At 37.3% G+C, this 27700-nt stretch overlaps 1 long non-coding RNA gene across 2 annotated transcripts in view; it reads right to left on the bottom strand.

Moving 5' to 3' along the window:
• Positions 1-9005, bottom strand: part of LOC103098643 (uncharacterized) — a 28138-nt gene extending 19133 nt beyond the window's left edge. The window contains exons 1-2 of one of the 2 annotated variants that reach the window (XR_008913661.1): positions 6132-9005; positions 3933-4072 (exon numbers count right to left, since the gene is read on the bottom strand). This is a non-coding gene — a long non-coding RNA (uncharacterized LOC103098643). The remainder of the gene's footprint in view (positions 1-3932; positions 4073-6131) is intronic. The other variant, XR_469997.3, reaches the window with a different exon arrangement.
• Positions 9006-27700: the final 18695 nt, after the last annotated feature.

Genomic DNA, 27700 nt, shown 5'->3' with positions numbered 1-27700 from the left:
GCCTAGATGCTTCTCTTCTATTTAGTTTTTTTTTTAAAGCCACATGCTAGAGACATGGAATTAGGGGTTCTCTTTACAGTTCAAAGCTGAGACAGACACACATTCTACACTGGGAGAACAAAGAGGCTTTTCTCATTTCTGAAATGTTTTTAATGATCAAATATTATTTCTTTAAAGTAATGACATTTTACACACAACAATGGAGACACATGAAAACAGGAACATTCATACAATTGTGTCATAAGCGGGTAATATGAAGATCACATTCAATTAGAAATTGTTTTCCATCTTCTTTTTCTTCTTGATTGGTCAGCTGGCGAGACAGGACTCTCTGGCCTCTCTTTAGGTAGGGCATTCACAGGATTCTAATAAGTCTTCTTAGGGAAAGAGTGCTCCTGTTCTATGGCATGAGTAGGATGAACTGGCCATAGTGCTGGGAGTTGAAGATAATGTCTATGGCAATTCTCCTATTGACCATGTCCATGAAGACATGGAATTCATCCAGGAATCTGAAGGGTGATTCTGAGATGGACCACAAAGGCAGAATGAAACAAGTGGCTGAAAGTGTTCCCCTCTGGAAAGGGACTGCATATCACTAAAAGCAGCTTCACACCTTCTTTAGCTGGACCATGATGGCTGGTTCTTGTGGTTAAAGAGCATCTTCCTGGAGTAGGTCAGCTAGGAGAGCAGGTTGTCAAAATAGAATTTGTATTGTAAGGTGAGACATCTTCTGAACTGCTGGTCGATTTTGTATCTTTGCATCATGACTTCATCTAGTAATTGAATAAACTTCAAATTTTTCTCTTTGCCATCGAGATCCTGCTAGGTCTTTTGGATCTCCTTGTATGGCTTTCTGATCTTGTCCTTGTCCCTAAGACTGTCATTTTCTGTCTGTATCTTCTATCTTAGGGGAGAAATTTGTTAAGAATTGAGAGAGTTTTCTTAACTTCTATTCACCTGGGGTGGATCCTTCTGACCAGAGCAATCTTCTCCTTGAGTTCTTTCTCCATCCCAACCAGGTCCTTCTTCACCTGGATAGAGCACATATGTTGTTTGAGCCTGCCCTTATAATGGTGTGGGAATTGCTTCTGGGTGTCCACACAGGCCTGCTTAAATTCTTCTTTCACTGACTGCTAATTTTGAAAATGAATGGATTTTCATCTTGAAGTTTTCAGTCTTCTCAGCCTCTGTTCTGTTTTCTTAAATTCACCATTTCTTCCTTTTGAACATTCAAGCCTTCATCTACTTCTTTCATACACTTTTTAATTTCTTTGTCTTCCTCTACCAGAACTGGAACATCCATCAATTGGTTTTCTTCTTCATTCTTAAGATCTTTTATTTTCGGAAGGATTAAATTTTTTTTAATATTTTTTTTTTTGAAATGTTAGTGGTGATGGCTGCTGAGCAATGCCTGATTCTTCCTGAGGTCACTCTTCAGGGAGTATACCTCATGCTATAATCCACCCAAATTGGCTAACTCCTTTTTCCTTATGAATGACTTCTCCCATCTCTATGTCTTTGCACATCCAGTTTTTGTTTTCTTCTCTTCTCTTCCACACAATTCATGTGTGGAAGATGGGATTCATGTAATATTTTACCCCCAAAACCTTTCCTTATTCCCTGCAACTACTACTGTCCTTCCCTAACTTCCTTGGATGTGTGTGTGTGCGTGTGTGTGTATGTGTACTTATACAGGTATATGTAACCTCTGCTAGCATATAAAATTTTTAAGAGTAGGATTTGTTTCACTTTTGGTATTTGTATCCTCTCATCATTTCTCACCTGGCTATTTTCTTGGATGTCATCATCTCAGAAACTCATCATTCTGCGCCCTGCCCTTGGTGCCCTTCCCTCCCTCTGGCTAGAGAAGGTGGTGAGAAGTGGACATGTAGCAGCTCATCCCTAATCCTCCTAATCATTTAAGGATGGCACTCATCTCCCTACCATGCCCCCACAAACTCCCCACCTACACGACTTAATCATGTAGCCCCCAGGCTGTTTAATGAATGTTAATAGACTGGTTCTATAGTGTCCCATTGTGCCTAGGACATCGTAGGTACTTAATAAATATTAGTTGATTGAAAGGGATTTTAGAGATCATTTAATTCGCCCATTTTACAGATGAAGTATCTGCAACTCAGAGAGGACATGACCACAGTTGCTAAGCAGAAAACCTGGGATTCCATCAAAGGCCCTCTAACTCCAAATCAAGTATTCTTTCCTGCTGATGGCCATCAAACCCACGTTGTCTGACACAGTCACATGTAGATACCAGAGTTGCAAAGCGACCTTCTGGAAAGATGGAGACACCCACTCAGGCCCCCTCTATGTGACTTCTCCCACTACCTTCCCTTACTAATGAAATTGTTATGATTATCATTCTCTCCCTAACTTCAAGAAAAATAATATAAGAGCAAAATACTCAGAGGATTAATACACATATCCCATGCTTAATCCCCTCAGAATACCACCTCAGAGATCCACTCCAAAGCTCTTAATCACAGAATTAAAACATCTTGTACCCACTACCTCATCCTCTCTCTCTCTCCCCCCCTCCCTCCCTCTTTCCCCCCCCTCCCACCCTCCCTCCCTCTCTCCCTCCCTCTCTCTGTCTCTGTCTCTCTCTGTCTCTCTCTCTCTCTTTCTCTCGTAGACTTCAGCCTCTAGCAGGATCACATCCAGGTTCTCCACCCCCATTACAAATCAGCTTGTGAAACTTTCCACTATAATTCAACCATCTTAGTCTAATCATAGAAATCATCTGTATTCCTGCCCTCTCTCCTTCAAATGGCAATACATAAAAGGTTCTCAATCGAAAACTCTAATTCATAGATCCTTCAAATACACACATGTTCCTTGGATGCCACACCCTTCTGACCTACGGTCACAGTTAACTTCTGCTGGCAAGGATTTAATTGTGTTAATAGTTCAAAAACCAAAACCATTTCTGGCTTTACAACGTGCTCACTATGTGCTAGGCACTGTGCTAAGTACTTTACTATTATTATCTCATTTGACCCTCACAATAACCCTGGGTGGTAGTTATTATTATTATTCTCATTTTATAGATGAAGACACTGAGGCAAACAGGGGTAGGTGACCTAACCAGGATCATATAGTTAGTGTCTGAGGCTGGATTTGAAATTAAAATTTCATGACTCTAGGCTCAGAGCTCTATCCATTTTACCACCTACCTGTTTCCTAACTCCCTCATTACTTTGTAAATAACTACTTTGTATCTACTTTATTTTCATTCTATATTTACATGTATATCTGTTTATGTGTATATGGTTAAGTCCATAAAATCCTTAAGGGTAGGAAGGGTTTCTTCCTCCCTCTCTCCCTCCTTCCTTCTGTTCTTCCTTCCTTCTGTCCTTCCTTCCTTCCTTCCTTCCTTCCTTCCTTCCTTCCTTCCTTCCTTCCTTCCTTCCCTCTTCTTTCCTTCCTTCCTTCCTTCCTTCCTTCCTTCCTTCCTTCCTTCCTTCCTTCCTTCCTTCCTTCCTTCCCTCTTCTTTCCTTCCTTCCTTCCTTCCTTCCTTCCTTCCTTCCTTCCTTCCTTCCTTCCTTCCTTCCTTCCTTCCTTCCTTCCTTCCTTCCTTCCTTCCTTCCTTCCTTCCTTCTTCCTTCCTTCCTTCCTTCCTTCTTCCTTCCTTCCTTCCTTCCTAGTACTCAGCACATAGTAGGTACTTAGCAAAAGCTTGTTGATTGACTGATTCACTGATTCCAGAGACAAAATCAATTAGCGGTAACAGAAAAATAATGATCAGGTTTGTGACTCAAGCATATGTGCAAATAGCTTGGAAAGAATAATTGGTCCGAGGAAGTGAAGTTGAATTTTGAAGAACAAGATGGTTTTTTGTACGGTCAACTCTCAATTATCTGTGGACACCTTCTGTGACACCACTGTGCTTCAAGCTGCCTGCCCTACCCACCTTGGCTGGAGAGAAGATTTCCATTTTTAAACTTGATTCCCTTTTGTCAAGGATGCTTCTTCCTTGCAGATGCTATTGGCAGGCTCCACTGGTCTGTGTTTGATAGTCATTTTGCTTCTCTGATGACTGAATATTGCCCTCTGGTGGAAGATAAGAAGGAAAGCATTACAGGAAGGAGAAGAAATTCAGTCGTCCCAAACTGGGACATTTTCTATAGACAGTTTCCAGTTTCCTTTTCTGCACTCTATATATGTCTTCGGAATTTGGTAGAAAAGTCCCTGGGTAGATGTTGCATGGCCCATACAAATTTTCTCTACTGCTTGTTCATATAATTGAGCCTTGCCAGAGCTGGCAACATAGTGCACAATTATGAGGAACACAACAATTGGGAGCTGAAAAAAACTGGATGGAACAGGAGATACACATCTAGCAATTAGAAAGATATGCCACATCTCTGGTGTATATGTACCCAGTCTATCTTGTTGCTGTTAGCTATTTATTTTGTCTATCTCTCCTGGATGCGTATATGAATGATTCACGATTTGAATACTGCCCTGTCTGGGCACACAAAGGTGGGAAACAGGTTCCACAGAAATCCAATGTATTATTTATCTCTAGCTACATAATGGATCGTCCTTAGGTCATTATCTCTCTGAATATACTCTATGAAACATAGTCTTGACATTTAACAATAAAAGTGACCTATATTTAGTTATCTGCATAATTTTCTCTATGTCAGTTTATGGTTTTTAAAGAATCATTGTCCAAGATTGCCTCCCTTAAATGTGATTGATTATTCACTAGTTTTCTTGCATCATTTATTCCTAGTCTTTTTAAAAACTTAAAACAAGTTTCTCTGTTTATTCCTTCCCTTCTTCATGTATTTTTTATGATCACCTGGTTCTTTAAGAAGCAGTCTGTTCCCAATATTTATTTCTTTTTTCTTTTTCCAGTAGGAATATTTTCAGAAGAAAAGGAGTCAGGAAACACAGAACATAAAGGCCCTGTGGGTATTGGAGTCTGCTGAAAAGCTCTGATTCATCATGTCCAGACTGCCTTACTAGCCCTATCCCTTTTCTTCTGGTTGACTCCAACTCAGATAGTCTGGCTTGGGACGAAGCCATAATACAACTGAGCCAAAGAAAAAATGTAGCCTGGGAAAAATAGCAGCAGTAAAACAGGTTGGAGATTTGGGGCACAGTGGCTTCTAGTCCCACCAATCCTCCTCCCTAACCTGGGATAACCTCAACATTAGCTGTGGAAGAAGAGAGGGTTCAGAGGATCATGGCTGTAGAATTGGAAGGAACCACAGAGACCATCTAGTTCGAGCCCCTCATTGTATAAATAAGGAAGCTGATATTGAAAGATATGAATGATTTGGCCAAGGTCAGATGAGTAGCATCAGAGATGGGATCTGAACCTAAAATGATTTAAAATAGCTTTGTGGAGTCTTAATAGAGTGGATAGTTTTATAATCTCTGAAATTTAACTATTACAAATAGGGGAGATGAAAGTTTTGGCATCCAAAAGAATTTCTCTCATTAATATTAGAAAACAATTCCTACTTGCAGTTTACACTAAAATTTGTACTCATTCATATCAAAGTCTCACGGTGTCAAGGGGGGATATGTATGTCTTTTTCCATGCTTTAAGATGAGCAATTAAAATCAGGAAGGAGAACAAAAAGCAGAGGTGCAATTTGAAAATAGCAAACAAATCAACAACAACAAAATAATGGAAAGTCTTTTTTTTTTTTTAGTTTCTAAGTTACTTTTAACCCTTGCCTTTAAAAAAAATTTAAACAGGTAAAAGTTTGAAAAAAAAGTTTGAGGGCCCTCAGGGGTGGCAGGGAAGTCTTCTCTACCAGGAGAGGTATGAGGGACTTCAATCCAGGTATGTGCTGCTTTGGGGCACTCACAAGCCTCCCCCTGGAGTCTTCTTGAAAACTGGCAACAAGATGGAGTCTGCCAAAGGGCTTACTCTCTAGATAAAAATAAATGCTATTTTTAGCATTTAATAATGTTTATTTAATTTAATTTAATAAAGCATTTAATAAAATAAAAATGTTGACTGGGGCAAAGGGTTGAGGTTAGAGGGGTTCTGGTTGCCCTAAATCTCTTTCTAAATAAAACTAATTACTGAAGTACAAGGTTTTCTTGTACCCAGGGGAGAGGTAGAATAGGGGAGAGCATTGCTCACCAATTTGAGTCCAGTATCTCAATGGTTCATGGAAATGAAAGTCTTTGAAGAAATTAGGTTTCTTGACAGGAATCCTCGATGCTTTAAACAGGTTCCCTCAATATTAGGATTTCTGTCAGTGACAGAAATCTCCACAGGTATCTTGAATGGCCCCGAGAAACAGCTCCTCCTTCCACTCTCTTCTGTGTCTCAGCTCTCAAGAAACTGCTCCTCAGAGAATTTCCCAGAAGTTCTTGTTCAGTTCCCAACTGTCATTCTTGCCTCATGCAACTGCCAATACTCAACATTCCATTTACCCCCATCAGTTCTCTTTCCTACTCCCCATCATTACAATGGTAAATTATGTGGGAGGCAGAGACAATGTCTTAACAAAACTTTATATTTCATTCAGGGCCAATGCTCTGTACACAAGAGGGATTGAAGTCAACATTTGATGAATGAATGGAATCTAAAAGTATAGCTTTATCCTGACATTGGACAGAAATCATCCCTGTCAAACTTGATAGGAAATTAATGAAATGTCTTTTCTATATGCATAAAGCTTGGGTAATGGTCACTTTTCTTTTAAAAAATAAATTCTAGGAGCAGAACCAAGATGGTGGAGAAGGTACACAGACCCACCTGATCTCTACCAAATCATTCTCCAAAACACTGTGATACAATGCCTAAAAATGAATTCTGGAGCACAATAACCTACAAAAAGATGAGGTGAAATAATTTTTCAGCCTCAAACAACTTAGATGACTGGCATGTCTATTACACCAGAAGTTGAACACAAAGCAGTACACCAAGGCAGACCCTCTGTGGCTTCTGTAGTTCTCAGTCACAGATGGTAAGAGTATGGGGTCAGATAATTGCTCAGAAGGCGATTACAGGGGACTCTTTGTGGCTTTGGGTGCAAGACTCTTGTCTCATTGCACATAACCAGATCTAGGTTACAGTCGTGGTTTTGGTTGCCATTGCAGGGTGAGAAGGAGCACCAACACATACCAGTGCTTGTGGCCACAGGGGAGTAGGGGATTGTGGTCACAGTTTCAAGGCTGAAAAGAGTGTTCGTGGTTATAGATCAGAGCACAGGTTGGAAGGAACATTAAACAAACTTCTCCTTACATCATATCACCTTGGAAGAACTGAAGAAAGATAGATTCCCAGAACTATCTCTGAAAGTATCTATACATAGAACCTCAAGCCTGGAATAGTGCTCTCTTCATCACAGTTATAGAGCTCAATTTAACAGTTTTTTTTTAAATGAGAAGAAAAAGGAAAAGGCTGGAAAACAAGCAAAAAACAATAACAACAAAAGAAATTCAACATAGAATGTTATTTTGGTGACAGGAAAGACCAAAACAGGAAGACAAAGTCAAGCCTCCTACAGTACTACAAAGCCTCCAAGAAAAATATGAATTGCTTTCAAACTCAAAAAGAATTAATGGAGGGGGCAGCTGGGTAGCTCAGTGGATTGAGAGCCAGACCTAGAGACAGGAGGTCCTAGGTTCAAATATGGCCTCAGATACTCCCCAGCTGTATGACCCTGGGCAAGTCACTTAACTCCCATTTCCTAGCTCTTACCACTCTTCTGCCTTGGAACCAATACCAAGTATTGACTGATTCCAAGATGGAAGGTAAGGGTTTAAAAAATAAAGAATTAATGGAGAAATTAAAAAAGGACTTTAAAAAGTCAAATAAGAGAGGCAGAAAGAAAAATTGAGAAAAGAAATGAGAGTGATACAGGAAAATCATGAAAAAAATCTATAGCTTGGTAAAGGAGGCACAAAAATAATAAAGAAATTAATATCTTATAAACAGAATAGGCCAATTAGTAAAAGAGCCACAAAAATCAACTGAAGATAAGAACTCCTTAAAAAGTAGAATTGGCCATATGGAAAAAGAGGTACAAAAATTCACTGGGGAAAAGAATGCTTTACAAAGTAGAATTGGACAGGTGGAAAAGAAGGTACAAAAGTTCATTCAAGAAAATTGTGCCTTAAAAATTAGAATTAGGCAAGTGGAAGCTAATGACTCCAGGAGAAATCAAGAAATAATCAAATAAATACTGCAGGTAGCCAAAAAGAAATAATTAAAATATCATGGAGCTATAGTCAAGATAACACAAGATTTAGCAATTTCTCCATTAGAGGATTGGAGGGCCTGGAATATGATATTCCAGTGGGCAAAAGAGCTAAGACTTCAGCCAAGAATCACTCACCCAGCAAAACTGAATATAATCTTTCAGGGGAAAAAATGGGTATTCATTGAAATAGAGGACTTTCAAATATTCCTGATGAAAATGCCAGAGCTTAAACTCCCAAATACAATATTCAAGAGAAGTATAAAAAAGTAAACAGGAAAAAGAAATAAAAAGTCACTCAATATGGTTAAACTGTTTACATATCTACATGGAAAAATTATTCTTATAACTCCTAAGAACTTTATCATTATTAGGGCAATTAGAAACAATATAACATAGACAGAGAGCAAGGGTGTGAGTTGATTATGATAGGACATCTAAACAAAAGATAAAATTAAGACATGAGAAAGAGGAATGCACTGGGAGGAGGTAGGGATAAACAAAATGGGATAAATTATTACACATAAAGAGATATGAAAGAATTCTTACAGTAGAGGGGAAGATGGGAGAGATGGTGGGGGGAGCATGTGAACATTATTATTTGAATTGGTTCAATCAGGGAAGAACATACACAATCAACTAGGTATAGAAATATATCTTATCCTACAAGAAAGTAGGAAGGGGAGAGGATAAGAGAAGGTCAAGACAGAAAATAGGGCAAAGGATGGTGTAGTCAGAAATTAAACAGAGAGAAAAAGAATGAAGAGCAATACATAGTAATCATAATGCTGCAAAAAAAATTTACAAATCTTTCTAATAAAAGCCTCAACTTCTCAAATACATAGAGAAATGAGTTGAATATATAAGAATACAAGTCATTTCCAAATGTGATATTGAAAATTAATATTATGCCAAATGTAATATGCTAAATGTAATATTTAGAAATTGGTTTGGAAATATAATATTTGCTAAAAATATTGTTGTGGTTGCCATTTATAAAATATGTAACCCTTAAGTCATGAGGATAGTAGCTTTTAACAACTTAATTTTAATATATAGTCTAAGAAAGACATAAGAAGGGAAGGAAATAAAATATTTCTTCCTAGCCTGCCATCCTAATCTTACCAGCCCACAAAAGTGTCTTCCACCCTAGCCACCGAAGCTGAATCACAGAAAGACCCCCAGTCAAAGACCTCCGAGAAGAACCTCGGAGAAGAGCCAGATCTCCTCTATGGTCTCATTTTTTATAATCCTCTTTCTCCTTGTCATTTCCTTTTCCTGTGAGCTGGCATCTCAGAAGCTAGTCAAAGTCTCTGTTTGGAGTGTTCCAGACATGCTAATGGGCTGGCTAGTGGACTTGCTCAGAGGAACAGAAAGTTCATGACTCTGGGAGGAAAGCGTTCCCTTTACACATCAGTTGATAAATGGGCAAAGAATGTAAACCAGCAGTTCTCAGATAAAGTAATTAAAACTCTCATTAATCATGCAAAAATGCTTCAAATCACTATTAATTAAATTTAATCACATTTAAATATAAATTAAAATAAATCTGAGGTACCACCCCATACCTATCAGATTAGTTATTATGAAAGAAAAGGAAAATGGCAAAACTTAGAGAAGTAGGAAAACTGAGACACTAATGCACTGTTGGGGTAGTTGTGAACTGATGCAGCCATTCTGGAGAGTAATTTGGACCTATGCCCAAATTACTATAAAATAGTACATCCCCTTTGACCCAGATAATACCATTACTATATTTTTATCCCAAAGAGATAAAAAACAGAAAGGGGGAGGACCTATATGTACATAAATATTTAAAGCAGCTCTTTTTGTGGGAGCAAAGAATTAGAAAGTAAACCGAATGGCTAAATAAGTTATGATTGCAATGGAATACTATTGTGTTGTAAGAAATGATGAGCAGGAGGAACTCAGGAAAACCTGGAAAGACTTAAATGAACTGAAGCAGGATGAAGTACGCAGAACCAGGAAAACATTGTAAACAGTGACAGGAATACTGTACAAGAAACAACTGTGAATAACTTGACTATTCTCAGCAATACAATGATGCAAAACAAACTCAAAGCACTCATAATAAAAAATGCCCTCTGCTTCTAGAGAAAGAAATGATAGAGTCTGAATTTGGACTAAAGTGAAGTTTTTTTCAATTTTTTTCTTAAATTTTTTTTTTGTTCTAGTTTCTTTCCACAAAAAGGATTAATATGGTAAAATGTTTTACATGATTGCACATGATTGCAAAATGCACAAGATTGTTTGCCATCTCAGAGGGGCAAAAGAGGGAAAGAATTGAAGACTCAAAATTCTTTTTAAAATGTTAGAAACTGTTTCTTACATGTAATTGGGGAAAATAAAATAGAATTTAAAAAGTCAATTCTAAAAAAATAGGAGAATAAAATGATATTAAAAATGTTTTCCCACATTCGTGGAATGACGAAGTAAGCTGTGGTACTTGAATATAATGATATTGCTGTGCTATAAAAATGGAGTCAAATGAACTGATGTAAAATGAAGAACCCCAAAAACAACATGCTGATTGTCTACAACAATGTAAATAGAAATAACAGTAAAAATAAAGAAAAATAATATTATAAAATGATAATCATCAAGCTTGTCCCAAAAGGAAAAAAATCTAAGAAGGCACTTCCTCCATGTCTTTTCATAGGTGAGGGATCAGAAATGTAGGACACTATATATAAATGTTAATATTTTTTCATTATTAGTTTTGCTAAGTTGGTTTTCTTTTCACCTTTTTAATTCTTTATTATTAGGATTGGTTGAGGGTGGGAGGTAAGAGCAGTACAATGGGAAATATAAGTAATATAAAAACAAAGAGAGCAATAAAATGATTTTAAAAAGAAAGAAAATATATGTTCAGGCGCTTTATTATAGCCAAAGTGAGGCATACTTGGATAGAATGATATTTTTTAAAGTATCATCTGCCACTCAAAGAATTCAAAGGATTGATAACAGTCATATCATTAAGACTTACCAGCATTAGCCATATAAGTAGAACTCAATTAGACAGAGCATATGTGGTACAATTTCAGAAATACCTAGAAGTCTTTAGTATTCCTAACTTGCTGGTATCTAGATTTTTGCATTGTTACTGCATTCTTTTGACAAACAAATCAAAGACAATGTAATCAATTAAAATGTTTAGTAGACCATTAAATTTTATCAGTCATGGGACTGTGATTTAGAGCTGGCAAGGATCTTGGAGGTCATCTAGTCCAATTCCTTCATTTTACAGATGAAGAACTGAAGGCTGGGGAGGTTAAATGACTTTAGCCATAATTGCAAAGGTAATAAATAGCAGAGCTGAAATAGCAGGTCTTTTTTTAGTCCTTGTTCCACTGTACCATCCTTCCAGAGCAGGATGATTGGATATGGAGAGAGAAGAAGAAGATGGAAAGAAAATGAGGTCAGTAGGTTTGTTCTTGGTTGAGGAAATAGTGGGAAGAGGGTGACACCAAAGAGAACAAATACTGAAGAAAGCAGAGCTTTAGGCACTCTAAACAAACATTGTTTACTTTAGACTTTTATAATAGTAGACTCTAATCCTCAATGCATCATTCTGAAGGTGAATTTCAGTCCTTTAGAGATCGATGATGTAACTGGCATTACCTCTATTTATGAAAGTTATGACATTTTATGCCTTAATGGTCTTCAAAGGCTGTCAATACTAAAATAAGATTCTTGACAGGATGACCAACCTTATAGTGAAGAGTTTCCTTGAATTTAGCTAAGCTCAGTTGACATAGTTTTTTAACAACTTTGTAAGACCTTTCAGGACTTATGTTTGCTGGCATAGACTGTGAGAAAAATAAGATCATCTCCACACCATAATGAGGAACTAGAAAAGGATGTAAGGGGAGGACTCTAAAGATAGATGGAAGATTTTAACATTATAGGCCAATTAAAATATCTTAATAAACCTTTTGTTTTTATAAAAATATAAGTTCCTTGTGGATTGAGACCATTTTATTTTTTCTCTTGGTGTTTTATCACCTGGCACAATGCCTGTTACATAGTAGGTACTATATAAATGCTCATTCTCTTTTGTCTGGGCATCTTATTACTTAGCACAGTGCCCAGAACATAGTAGTTACTTAATAAATGCTTGTTGACAGACTGATTGTTGAAACAAGACTCCTTTATATGAAGACATACAATTTGAGGGTCACTGCAAAACCCTTCCTAGCTTCTCCCCCTAAATTTCCATTCAATAGTGCCTCAAATGCTGATGAGATTTGCTCAATTCCATTAATCAATTAATCATTCAAAAGTTATTAATGGCACTGCAATATCCCTGAGATTCTTTTATCAGACAACACTCCAAAGAAGGACATCTGTTGATTGAAGAACACCAATGAGTCAAGTATGTTTATTAGATTCCTCCATAACAAAAAGGTCTGCAAATGACCAGCACCATTGGGGTCCTAGGCACAGAGGCAACTGAGGTGGGTGAGTGGGGGCGGAGGGAGGGGATACAGAAGGAAAGGAGGTAGGAGGGGCATAAATTAAAATGGCCTTTTCCTCAGTTTTGTCCATGGCTGGCCCTTTTGTTGTTCACAGGATATTGTCTCTGGGGGAGGGGAAAATTCTGGGTTTCTAGAATTGTCGGATTTTTCATTTTAGTCTGACTAGAAATAAATTAATGGGCAGGCTTCTCCTTTCTTTTGAAGAAATGAAAAATTACTAAGGACCACTTGAATCCTTTCCAAAATATGATGAAAATAATGATTGCTAATAATAACCGCAGTATAATGGCACTCATGACCAACAAGTCACTGATTGGTCAAGGATTATTGTGAACTATTCTTTTTTAGAATGCAAAATGACTCATTTTTCAAGGGATATGATCTCCCTAGCCAGCTTGAAGTTCATTTTCCTGAACTATATATTCCAGTCCTACCAAAATTATTATAGGTAGTCACTAACAACTGTAAGTCCCTTCTAAAAGCTCCTGATACATATGCAAGCTACTCGTTTCCGTTTCTTCTCCAAGTTATGTATCAGGGGGAATTGTCAATATTTCCTCAAAAGTCTCCTTTCCTCCGAGTTTCAGAAAAACCTTTAGACTCCTCTCATTGAATCTTAGCTCTCATCACCTTTTTGCATCTAATTCTGCTTCCCTCAATACCTTCAATGCCTATTCTTATTCCTCACCTTGTATTTCTTTATTCTTCCCTACTCTCTGAAACTTTCCTCATCCACCGTTCTCTACTCCAACTCTTTCGAATCTATTCATTCCAATGCCAACAGAGATGCAACCCTGCTAGCTCCATCTTAAAATTAGAATTTTAGAGCAAAAAGAGACTTTTAAGGATTTTCTAGTTATTAGAAATCTAAACTAGATCTAAAATTTCATTCAACATTTCATTTTACAGATGAAGAAATTGAGGTCCAAGAGAAATAATGTGACTCAAATTAGTTCACTAGGATAACACCAGAGAGATTAAGTAGCTAATTAAAATTACACCCATTCCAAGACTTGGGAATACCCTCTTGTGCCCTATAACTAAGGAAATTCTCAGCAAGTAGGGGAAAAAAGACAAGAAGACGTAATTCTTGTTGCCAACATTATACCAGGGTATCTTAAATTTAAATTTTTGTCAGTTTTTAGGTATTACATAAAGTATTTAAGTTCAAAGTACATGTGGACTGGCCTGGGAATTTAATCATTACAAATAAAGGAATTCAATCTGAATTCCAGTCAACTAATATATAATTTTTAGAATATAACCTGTTCCATTTCTTTTTTTAAGTGCCTTTATGAAATTTCTTTTCACGACTCTTTTACAATTTAATTTCTTACAAGATCAGAATATAATGTCTTTTGATTCCAGCAAATTTAAAAAGTTTCTACATAAGCAAAACCAAATTAGAAGAGAAGCAGAAAGTTAGGGAAAAATTCTTTGAAATAAGTCTCTTTAATGAGCATCTAATTTCCAAGATATATAAATAACTGATTAAAATTTATGAGTCATTCTCTGATTGACAAATGGTTTAAAGATGAGAATAAGCTGTTTTCAGAGGAAGAAATCCAAGCTATCAATAGCCATGTTGATTTGGATAGATTTACAAATTAATTCTATCAAATGCTTCAAAAACAAATAATCTTAAGCTATTTCAGCTATTTGTGAAAACAGAGATATAAGTACACACACATTTATAATCCCTTCCATCTTTCTTTACCCCAAAAAAGTTACCGAAAGGTTTAGGGTTTGAAATAAGGAAGATAAGTTTACTACTGAATCCTGACAATAGGAAAATGGGATAAATTGCTAAACTGTGGTTTTTCATTTAGGGAGGACAGCAAAAATATGGGCTGTTGCCAAGACACAAGAAATAATTACTTATAATATGCCATTGGAAAAAGTTCCTGAAATATAAAAAACCTCTAGGAAAAAGGCCACAGTACATGAAACACTGGACCAGTAAGATGGTCAAGAAGTTGACAACTATAAATTTTTCCCAAACAAGAGAAAAGAAATGTGTACAAAATTTATACTGAATTTTAGACTAAGTAAAAGGTAAATTTACAAGCCAAGACAGAACAAGGAAAAGGTGAAATCCCTATGTAGTCATAATCAAACTTGAATACTTTCCATTCAGCAAACATTCAATAACAATAAAGGCAATATCTACACATAAGCCAGAAACATATGTATGGAATGCTGTGGGGAATGAATGCACACATCCCAGTGATACAGGGGCAAATGCAGCTGTACTAAACTTATTCCCAGAAAATAAGATCATAGAGGGAAAGGTTTCTATCTCTACACAGACAAAAGAGAGTGAAGATGAACAAAAACTTCAGGCTGATGATGGGGTAGAACCTAGGAATTTTAGTAACAGCATTGCATATCTGCAAGAAGCAGTTAACCCCATAACATCAAGTTTATCACCTCAAAACATGAATCTAAAACTTATGGAGAAACAACCAGAAACAGATTTGGGGAAGACAAAAGTCGGTGACATAGGGTTAGATCAACACAGAAAACCAGAGTTAACAACATCTGACACAAGTTTACATGGTACAGAACAAAATCCAATGAAAAACATAAGGATTACAGAATTCAGTGACCCAGAATCAGAATCAGATCTAGAAGAAATACAAGATGGTGTAATAATAATAGACCAAAACAGTGATCAAGAATAAGAACCCTATGGATTTTATAAGCTTTATAAAGAGGTTAACAGGGATGTGTGTGACACAAAAGAGGAAAGTGAATACTTGGAACCAGAACAATCAAAATCTAATGAATATGATGATGATGATGATGATGAGATCTTTGGTCACAGAATAAGTTCTTTATAATTGGAGGAACTCTTTGCTAGATTAGGAGTTGATAATCAGGAAGACTTTATACAGAAATTGAATTACGTGGCTTATACAGATAGCGATTATGAATGAGAAGAAACATACTAAAGAACAAATTGGAGGGGAGATAGATATACAATTTCACATCTATTCTCTAACTTCAAAAACATGAAAAATACCAGCTTTGGAGAAAGATTGAAACCAAGATTAGTTTGAGTTCCATAGGGTAACACACAACACAGAACTTTGTGAGAATAAAGACTAGTCTTGGGTATAAAAAGAAAAAAAAAGAAAAATATTCTGGCAAAGGAACAACTAAGGAATTTAATCACAACAAGTAAAACTCCTAAGCTTTTAGTAGCAAACTCCAACTTCATAATTATGACAAATACAAACCCCTAGGATGCTATTGAAGCATCTGCCCACATTGGAGAAGTTCTTATCAAAGACTTTTACACCAAGTTATAGATGAGAACTGAAACAGGTTACCCATATCTCTCAACCTTCATCCTAAAAACAAATCTCTACAGGGGAAAGGAAGAGAGGGAGGGTATACCATGAAGATATTACCTCATAGTTTCAGATATCTCACAAGACACAGGAATGTGGTCAGGTCATCAATGAAGATACATAAATATGACATCTGACACAAATAGCTCTAGTCATAATCAACAACACAAATAGCCCTAGCAATAATCACCAACAGTCCCTATGAATGGAAACCTATGAATGGAAAGCTATGAAATGAAACATAAAGGAAAGCACATGAGAGTACAAATGAAAACAGAAAAGCACTTCTAAAGCAAATGAAACTGCTCCGGATAGGAACACAGACAGTAAAACAGACAGGAAGAAAAACATGCATTTAAAAAAAAGGTAGCTCCAAGGAAAAGTCTCTACATAATTTATACAAAGTCTCTGTCAACAATATTAACAACAAAAAAGTAACAAAGTTATTTCACATGAAAACATAACTCTATTACCAAATGAAATGCATTATATCAAGATGCTATCTCCAAGAAACTTCAAAAAAGTCAACATATCTTACCATAAACATTAAAGAGAGCAAACAATAAATCCCCTTGTGAAAATTCAAACATCAAAAGATGGGAAAACTTCAAATTCATATTCTTAATATAAATCTAAGAAATTATACAACATTATACATACACCCACTCATGAGATGATCATACGAAAAGCTTACTTCCACACATGAAGAACAACTCATGAACACTGCCAAGCACACATGAAAAATTCATCTTACTTCCATGCACAATGAAAAATTTCAATCTTACATACATGCACATGTAAAACCTTACACATATGCATGTTCCTGATTGTTTCAGTATGTTCCTGAATGTTAAAGGACACAGAACTTCAATCAAGAGTTGACAACAGACAAAACATGGCATGCAGCACAGATGAAAAAAACCAAAACACAATTTTCTACGATCAACATCAAAAGACATGGAAAGACTTTGAAATTTTGGACTTGTGATCATGAGGTCATGCAAGAAAGCGACATACATGTAACTTCACATATATACATAAATATGCTACACATAAATACAATGTGGAAGGTAATCTCATTGACTGGTAAGATGCATAATTGCACACAAAATTCATACTGATATATAAATTTCTGTGGAAAATTCAAAGAAATTTCTTATCTGCATGAGTTTGCACAGAAATCAAAACATATTCTATTTATACATATGTAAATCTGTATAGATATAACCTATGTAGATATGTAAATACTAATGTACTAAGACACTAACTATATTAGAACAATTTATTAATGTTCTAATGACTAACAATAGGGACAGTTTAGAAAATTTGTTAAATGTCTTAGGGAATGTAGGACAGATAACACGTATAGAAGTTATATTACATTATGATTTTGTTAATAGTGATAGAAAAATTTTACTTAGTTGAATTTATAAACATAAGGAGTTAAGACAGTTACATATTCAAAATACTGTTGAAATTGTTTAAAAGTGTTACATGGTTTGTTATTATGTTAAAAAAAACTATATTCATGTAAAATCCTTACTTACCTAAACCATTTTCCTATACCCAAACTTAGCATAGAATTAGGTAGACAGAATAGTTAAGATAGATTAGGATTTATTATTTTGGGAGAGTAAAGGAATGTTAATATAGTATAGGGTTAAGATTTAGATAATTAGAAATTGAGATATACCTAAAAGGTAAGTAATGTCAATACTGGATGCAGGTTGCATCCTTTACAAAGACAAATGGGGGATTGTGGAGGAAAAAAATTGACAAGCCTGCAACAAGGCTGGAAAAGCAAAGACTCCAGAACTGTCATTCAAGGAGAACATTCTATTTGGAATGAGGACTGGAAAAGACAGTTAATAAGGAGGAGTCAAACTGACAGAAAGGAAGAAGAGGTCTCTTTTGCTTTGGAGACAGAAAGGAGAAGGGGTCTCTTGGCTTGGGGACAGAAAGAAAGAAGGACAAAGTCCAGCTCTCTCTGATTTCTCTGCTGTGTTACAGTGACTGAATTTTCAGACCTGTTAACCCATTTTCTCAATATGAACTATATTTCACCATCCTCCAACCTAGGAATTAATCTAGTGTTTAGGGAAACCTCAAAACCCTCTTACCTTCCATTTCCTTATCATTCTCTTCTTCCCAATAAGCCCCTAACTTAATCTTAAAGAAGAGAAATAGCATTTTATTTGAGACATCATAAAACTTACCCTGAGTTGATTTAGAGAGATCAACAGAGGAATCAACAGGAAGGGCAGGGAGGAAGGGAGGAGGGACAAAGAGGGAGGAAAACCAGGGAGGGTAAAGGGAGGAAAAGGGAAGAAGGGAGGAGATTGGCAGATCTGATCTTAAGTTATCATTTATCACTCAAATAATCCTTTATTACACTACCCCTAAACACATCCATAAACCTAAATAAGTGAAAAAACAAGAAAATTGAAAGAATAAAAACTCCTAGGAATATTATAGCCAAATTCCAGAGCTCTAGGCCAAGGAGAAAATATTGTAGGCAGTCAGAAAGAAACAATTTCTTTATGAAACCATAGTAAAGACTACACAGGATTTAGCAGCTTCTACATCAAAGGATCAGAGGAATATGATATTCTGGAAGGCAAAAGAGTTAGGACTACAAAACAAGAATCATTTACCCAGTAAAAATGAGTATATTCCTTCAGGGAGAAAATGGGTATTTAATGAAACAGAGGATTTTCAAACACTCTTGATGAAAAGACCAGAGATGAACAGAAAATTTCATGTCCAAATATAGATGCAAAAGAAACATAAAAAAGGAAACAGGAAAGAAAAACTTAACACATTCAGTAACACACTCATGGTCTAGCTCATTATTGTCTGTGCCAGTGTCTGAGTAAGATATATTTGTACTGATGAACCAGATCATCATTGAGTGTGGACAACAAACATCCATTTGGTTTTCCCAATGTTTTTGTCTTTTCCCAAGATCTAATTCTTGATTATGAATCTCATTTAGGAGGCTCTGCAATGTTTTTAACATTTGTGTTTAAAAATTTTGAGTTCCAAATTCTCTTACTCTCCTCACCCTGAAAAGGCAAGTAATTTGATATAGGTTATTCATGTGAAGTCATGTGTAACATTTCCATATTAGCCATGTTGCAAAAGAAAATGCAGACCAAACATAACTGCCCCATCCCCAGAATAGTTTTTAAAAGTATGCTTCAATCTGCATTCAGACTCTATCAATTCTTCCTCTATAGGAGGTGTGAAGATGGGATTAACAATCCCTGGTCCATTTTTAGATTTAATCACCAGAAGAGTATACACCTCACTTACACTTGAGTGCATGAGGTCTGTGATCCATGTGTGCAATAGTGAGTGATGAATCAGAATTGACTGACCGCCCCCTGGGCAGTCCTAAGAAAAGCTTTAGCTGTAATTGGTACATGTAAAATGGAAGGAATTCACAGGAAGTGATGAAAAGGAATAGTCTTTAAACATGCCAAGAACTTCCTGTGAAGTCATCTTTCATCTTGAACTTGATCCTGAAGGAGCTCCAGCTTGGGATATCAGACTGCTCTTGGATTTTTCCCTTAGAACTACCATGTGGGGTAAGTGAAAAAGGCTGCCTCCTTTACTGGATTTTCTGAAGGGACTAGCCTCAGGAGAGGCCTACCCTCTTGAGAGAGGCTTCATGCATCCCCAGTCCTCAGCTGAAGGCTGAAGCCCCTCCGGTTAAGGACTAATTAGCCGTGCCCGAGTTGAGCCAGAGGTCAGAGCAAAATACTTAGTGTTTTAGGTTAGATATCATACCCTATCCTCTCTTTGATTTTCTTACCTTCACTCTTCCTATATTTTATAAATAAATTGCTAAAAAAAATTATTTTGGAATTGATTAAATTCCTGGAGACCCTATTCTTAAATAATCTAGTCCAAACTCGTAACATTCTGGCCCTTACAGAGGATAGCATTTTTCATCACAAGTCTTTTGTAATAGTTTTGGATGATTTTTTGCTGAGAACAGCTCAATTACTGAAAGTTTTTCATCCTTAAAATATTGCTATTACTATGTACAATATTCTCCTAATTCTGATCACTTTGCATGAGATCGTGAGTCTTGGTAGGTTTTTCTGAACTCATTATTTCTTATAGCATCATATACCACAATTTGTTCTGCCATTCCTTAGTTGATGGGCATCCCCTCAATTTCCAATTCTTTGCTACCACAAAAAGAGCTGCTAGAAATATTTTTATTTGTATGGGCCTTTTCCTTTGATCACTTTGGAGTATAGACCTAGTAGTGGTATTGTTAGGTCAAAGGGTATTCACAGTTTTATAGCACTTTGGGCACTGTTCCAATTACTCTCCAGAATGGTTGGATCAGATCACAAGTCCACCAACAGTGCATTAGTGTACTGATTTTCCCACATCCCCTCCAATATTTGTCATTTTCATTTTCTGATTCAAGTCTCTCCAAGCCACGGTGCAGTGTGAGATCAGGAAAATGCAAGACCGATGGTGGGAAAAAAAGGCAGAAGAAATCCAGCGCTTTGCTGATATGAAAAACTACAAACAATTTTTCAGTGCCCTCAAGACTGTCTATGGGCCATTAAAACCCACCACCACTCCCTTGCTATCCTCTGACAGTGACACTCTCATAAAAGATAAAAAAGGCATCAGCAACAGGTGGAAAGAACACTTCAGTCAGCTTCTCAACCGACCTTCTTCAGTCGACCAAAGTGCCCTTGACCAGATCCCCCAAAATCGCACCATTGAACAACTTGACATCTCTCCTTCAATAGAGGAAGTCCAAAAAGCCATTAAACAAATGAGTGCAGGCAAGGCACCCGGTAAAGATGGGATCCCAACCGAGATGTACAAGGCCTTAAATGGAAAGGCGCTCCAGGCATTCCACATAGTGCTGACCAGCATATGGGAAGAGGAAGACATGCCCCCAGAACTCAGAGATGCCTGCATCGTAGCCCTATACAAGAACAAAGGTGCAAGAGCAGCCTGTGATAACTACAGAGGCATCTCACTACTCTCCAATGCTGGAAAGATCCTCGCCCGTGTTATACTCAACAGACTCCTGTCATCTATTTCAGAGCAGATCCTGCCTGAATTACAATGTGGCTTCCAACCAGATCGCAGCACCATCAACATGGTCTTCACGGTGGGGCAAATGCAGGAAAAATGCCTTGAGCAGAACCCGAGTCTCTACATTGTCTTCATAGATCTGACAAAGGCGTTCGATAAAGTGAACAGGGATGCCTTGTGGGTGATCCTCAGCAAGCTTGGTTGCCCAGGAAAATTCGTCAAACTGATCCAGCTCTTTCATGTCTACATGACAGGGGAAGTCCTATCTGGTGGAGAGACTTCCAATCGCTTCAGCATCTCCAATGGCGTGAAACAAGGCTGTGTCCTTGCTCCGGTACTATTCAATCTATGCTTCACCCAAGTATTACGACATGCTGTGATGGATCTAGACCTGGGCGTCTACATCAAAAACCGACTAGATGGCTCACTATTCGACCTTCGCCACCTGACTGCAAAAACAAAGACAACAGAGAGACTCATCCTGGAAGCTCTCTTCGCAGATGACTGTGCTCTCGTGGCCCACCAAGAAAATCATCTTCAAATCATTGTGGACAGGTTCTCCACCGCAACAAAACTCTCTGGCCTGACTATCAGCCTCAGCAAAACAGAGATGCTGTTCCAACCTGCACCAGGGAGGCCAACGAACCAGCCGTGCATTACAATCGATGGCACGCAGCTTTCTAACGTCAACACTTTCAAGTACCTGGGCAGCACCATCGCCAACGACGGGTCCCTAGACCATGAGATTAATGCCAGGATCCAAAAGGCCAGCCAGGCACTTGGGCGGCTGCGCTGCAAAGTCCTCCAACACAGAGGTGTAAGCACTGCGACGAAGCTCAAAGTGTATAACGCAGTGGTCCTCAGCTCGCTCCTGTATGGTTGTGAGACATGGACACTGTACCGGAAGCACATGAAACAGCTGGAGCAATTCCACCAACGCTCTCTCTGGTCAATCATGAGGATCCGATGGCAGGACCGAATCACCAACCAGGATGTCCTCGACAGAGCCAACTCCACCAGCATCGAAGTCCTGGTCCTCAGAACCCAGCTACGATGGTCTGAACACGTCATCCGCATGGACCCACAGCGAATACCAAGACAGGTATTCTATGGTGAACTGTCAGCTGGACTCAGGAAACAAGGTCGACCAAAGAAAAGATTCAAGGATCAGCTCAAGTCCAACTTGAAGTGGGCTGGAATCACACCAAAGCAACTAGAACTTGCTGCCTCTGATAGAAGCAGCTGGCGAACCCACATTCACCATGCCGCCACCACCTTTGAAGATGAATGACGCCGACGTCTTGCCACTGTGCGTGAACGCCGACACCAGGCCACAACCGCACCTCCCGTAACAACTGGCGTCCCATGCCCCATGTGCCACAAACTCTGCGCCTCAGTCTTTGGACTCCAAAGCCACATGAGGGTACACCGTAGATGAAACTGCACAAAGACAATAGTCATTCTCGGTCAACGAGAGACTATTATATTCACATATCTTAGCCAATCTGATAGGTATGACATGGCACTTCAGAGTTGTTTTAATCTGCATTTCTCTAATCAGTAATAATTAAGAACATTTCTTCATATGACTATAGGTAGCTTTGATTTCTTCTTCTGAAAATTGCCTATTCCTTTGACCATTTATCAATTGGGGAATGATTGGTACTTTTATAATTTTTACTCACTTCTCTATATGTTTGAGAAATGGAGTCTTTATCAGATAAACCCCTTGTAAATTTCACTCCCACCCATTTCCTGCTTTCCCTTGTAATCTTGGCTGCATTGGTTTTGTTGGTGCAAAAACTATTAATTTGATATAATCAAAATTATCCACTTTATATCTTGTAATGCTCTATATTTTGTCTGGTCAGCTTGGGGCAGCTAGATGATACAGTGGATAGAGAGCTAGTCTAGAACCAGGAAAACTAATCTACTAGAGTTCAAATTGGCCTCATATAACAGGCTGTGTAACCCTAGGCAAGACACCTGCTCAGTTTCCTCATCTGCAAAATAAGCTGAAAGAAATGGCAAAACAGTAAACCCTAAATGGAGTCACAAAAGAATCAGACATGACTGAAAACAATTGAATGGCAACAACCAGATAATTTTGAGGATTACCACTCTTTAATACTATTCGAATCTGGTAATGATAAGCCAATTTCCTTAACATTCTTTTCATCTGTTCTCTTGATATTCTTCCAAATGAATTTTATTGTTTTTTCTGGCGCTATCAGTACATGTAAATTTATTGAGGGCAAGTACTGTCTCTCTTTTTGGTTTATATCTCAAGCACCTACCACAGGACCAGGAACATAGTAAGGATATAATAATTACCTAATAAATGTTTTTTTTTCATTCAATTCATTCATTCACTCATTTATGCATTCATTCATTCATTAACCCATGAGAAGGTCTTCTCTGTCCTCTCCCATATTCAGATTCTATTATGTCTCATCTTCCTCTAGAAAAGGTTTCTTGAAGGCAGGGAATTGTCTTTTCGATTATATGTAGCATATAGTATTTTTATAAATGCTCATTGACTTGACTGACTTGTTTTTATGCCTCTCATAGTATTTTATTAATCACTTGATCATTTAGATAGTAATCTCCACTACTTTCTTTTTTTTTTAAACCCTTACCTTCTGTCTTAGAATCACTAGGGTGTATTGGCTCCAAGGCAGAAGAGTGGTAAAGGCTAGGCAATGGGGGTCAAGTGACTTGCCCAGGGTCACACAGCTGGGAAGTGTCTGAGGCCAGATTGAACCTAGGACCTCCCATCTCTAGGCCTGGCTCTCAATCCACTGAGCCATCCAGTTGCCCCCCAATCTCCACTACTTTCAAGGAATTCTAGTCAGTTTTGACACATACACAGCAGATAGCTTGTTAGACCTTTTAGCTGAAATTCTGCTCTATTGAATTTATTTTTTTAAATAGTCAATAGACAATAAGCAGCTAGATTTTGAAATCTCCACACCATTCAGTCAGTGGTATGAATGTAAAGATAGAGGTTGATGTGAAATTTTACTTACAAAAGTCTGCCTTTTCCTTTCGTGTAGCTGTATTGTTTTGGCCTTGAGGCAGAAATAGATTATTTTCAAAGATTTTGTGAAATGGGAAAGTAAGCATATGAATCAATAGGCAATAACATATTCTCCCTCTGTTTCCCCCTCTCCATGACCTATGATCTTTTCCAAGTGTTCAGCATTGTCCTCACTTTCAGATAACTTGAGAATCCATCTTTTAATTCTCCCCCATATGCTATCTCTGGTATGATTTTTTCCATTGCATATGCTTGTACTCCAACAAATCTTTCCATTTTTGTTTCCTTTCACAACCTTACTACTCCTTGTGTTAAAGGCACATTAGGGACAGTGATGTGGGGATTCCACCATGACTGACTAAGCAAATTATGCAACACTTTCACCATTTTATGGATGAGGAAACAAACTGTGGGGAAGCTCAAACAGCTTGAAGAAAACAGGAGGTTAACTAAGATCTTCTGAGTCTAGGTTCAGTGTTCTGCATCACATAGTCTTGAAAAGTCTGCAAAATACTTAGAATCATCCAGGCTGATAAAAAGGAAACAAGTGGCCTCAGGTGCAAAGGCCTGAAAAGCCTGCTTTGAGCTCCACTGTTGGGATGTTGCCTCCCAATTGACAAATGACAGATAGCCTGAGTCACTGCCATTGATAGGTTATAAAAACAAATACAGAAACAAACAACTGTTTCTTATAAATGATTCAGAAACAATTTCAAAATTTAGTTCTTGCCAGAGTTGAAGCCCGACTAAATAACTGATTTATGTGTGGGATGTCCCTGACTAATTGTACTGGAAATCTCTAATGCTGTTGCATCCTTTTTGGTAAAGATGACAGGAAATCCTACAGCAAGTGAAAAGCCCCAAAGGAAGGAAACTACACTGCAGGGACTAGCAGTCTCTGCTGGGTCATAAAGAATTAATCCAAGGCTGGTGCCAAAGGGGTATTGGGGACACAACATTGTGGTGGAAATGGTACCACTGAAATAAACGGGAGACCAAAGAGCAACACAAAGGAAAAAAATTGAAGGCCTCCTCATGCAATTTTGTAGTCATGCTAACATTATTATACTTTTATGGTCACACAGTATCTTCCTGCTGTATAGTTTACTACTTCAGACTTTCACATAGAATAGGGATATTCTAAAGCAGAATTGCAGGTCTTTAGGGCCAACCAATCATGTGTATCTGAGGTGGAATAATCACTCTTCTACCTCCTACTATGTCATAGGTCCTATTCTTTATTAAGGTAATCAAGATCATTTCTACATTAATTACTAAAATTGTGACATCTCTCATTAAATGATCAATCTGAGATGTCTTCATCAATTTATGTTACTTACATATATATATACATATATATAATAAATGTTACTTAATAATGAAATAAATTATATTTAATAAACTGGAGAGATCTCTTTTCCCATAAACATTTGTTCATCTCTAAATATTGAATTCACTAATCTCCTAGGCTTAAATAAACATCAAGGCTATTGGCTATACTATATATTAACAGGGTAACAAATAATATAATAAATGTATAAATAATTATTCACAGTATCTTAGCTGTGAGAAGGATCACAGTTACCTTTAATGATCATTACAAATACAGCCCTCCACAATTCTGGAAACACAGTTTCACCATTCTGTTCTTAGGAAACCAATTTCAAGGCCCCAGAGGCCTGGATTAGTATATTACTGGAAGCAACAAAATGAAAGGATCAGTACGTTGAATAATTAAAAAAAATCTAACATGGTGTAATGGAAAGATGTTTTAAAGGAGGTGGCTGGGTGGCTCAGTGGATTAAGAGCCAGGCCTAGAGATGGGAGGTCCTGGGTTCAAATCTGATCTCAGACACTTCCCAGCTGTGTGACCCTGGGCAAGTCACTTAACCCCCTTTGCCTAGCCCTTACCACTCTTTTGCCTTGGAACCAATACACAGTATTGATTTTAAGATGGAAGATAAAGAGTTTTGTTTTTTTTTAAAGAACATTATCCTCCATATGCAGAGGAATCAATGAATTAACAAAAAATTATTACATCTCTACTATGTGTGTGGTATTGTGGATACAAAGGCAAATATCAAAGTCCCCACCCACAAGGAGTCTACATTCTATTGGGGAAGACTATATGAAAGGGATATATGAAATACTAGATAGATAGTGGTGATTGGAGTGATGAGGGAGAATGTTAGTAGCTGAAGCAAATCAAGAAAGGCTTCCTGTAAAATGTACCACTTGAGCTGAGGCTTTAGAAAAACGAAGGATTCTATGAGGCAAAAGTAAGGCACAAGCATGAAACTTATACAAAGGTACAATGACAAGAACAGGGGTGCTATGTGCAAGGAAGAGCAAGAAAGTCTGTTCTGCTGCACCACAAAAATGTGTAAAGGACAGTAGTGTGCAACAACACTAAGAGGTGAGTGGAGGCCAGATTGTGAAATGCTCATTTCTAAACACAAGTATTTATTAAAGTACCTACTATATATCAAGGACTCAAATGATAACTGAACCTGCTAGCTTAGAATATTGTTTCAGTTAAAAAAACACAAAAAACTCGAATAATATGGAAATGGGTATCAAGTGGTAACAAATGTATATATAACCCAATGGAATTGCTTGTCAGCTCCAGGAGGGGGGAGGGAAGGGGGTGGGAGAGACAATGAATCAAGTAACCATGGGAAAATATTTAAAAATAAAAAAATTTTAAAATATTGTTTCAGATACCTACTTCCAATGTGACTGTAGATAAGTGACTTAAGTTCTCAAGACTCTCAGGAATTCCTTTGGCATATACATTTCATTTGAGTTGCTCCTCTGATAAAAAAAGAAGGCAGTTTTCAAAACCATAGACAGTGCACTAGACTTAGCTTTCATTTAATACAAGTTTGTTGAATTGAAGTCATTTTTTTCATTTGTTATATTTTTATGCTTTTTTCTTTGGAAATGTTTTGATACCTGTCTTGCATAATATAGGCAGCTAAGTTTGTAACTTTAAATCTTGATTATTTATAAATCAAAGTTTCATATGAGAATTAGCTTTGGTCATACAATATATTAGGCACTATGGTGATATTTCAGGACATGCAGTACAAAGCCCTGATGTATGGCCACATAGTGAGCTACCAAAATAAATGCTTAGCCATCACAGTGAAAAGAAAAACGCCTTCCCTCCATTTCTACACACTGATTCACACTCTAGAAAATGGTTTTAGGTCAGGAAAACAATTTCTATATAAACACAACTAAACTAAATGACATAAATTAATTCTAGGTTACTTTAATTTTTGATGTTTTGTGGCATACAACTAAAAGAATTACAATTATAAGAACATCCACTAGGTGATGCTCTATATTAAACTTCCCTTCAGCAGAGTAATCTGTGTAGGAGGAACCATTCTTTAAAAAAATAATGCAAAAAGAAAGACATTTCATAAATTGGATTATATCCTACATGTGTTTTAAATTATTGGAATATAAAGTCATCGCATTAAAACATATTCACGCCTGAATAGAGGGAAGTTGAGAAGGAA

This window comes from Monodelphis domestica, chromosome 7 (assembly GCF_027887165.1).
Source record: "Monodelphis domestica isolate mMonDom1 chromosome 7, mMonDom1.pri, whole genome shotgun sequence".
NCBI classification, from domain to species: domain Eukaryota; kingdom Metazoa; phylum Chordata; class Mammalia; order Didelphimorphia; family Didelphidae; genus Monodelphis; species Monodelphis domestica.
Note: the sequence above shows the minus strand (reverse complement) of the source record. Positions and strands in the feature narration are given on the sequence as shown.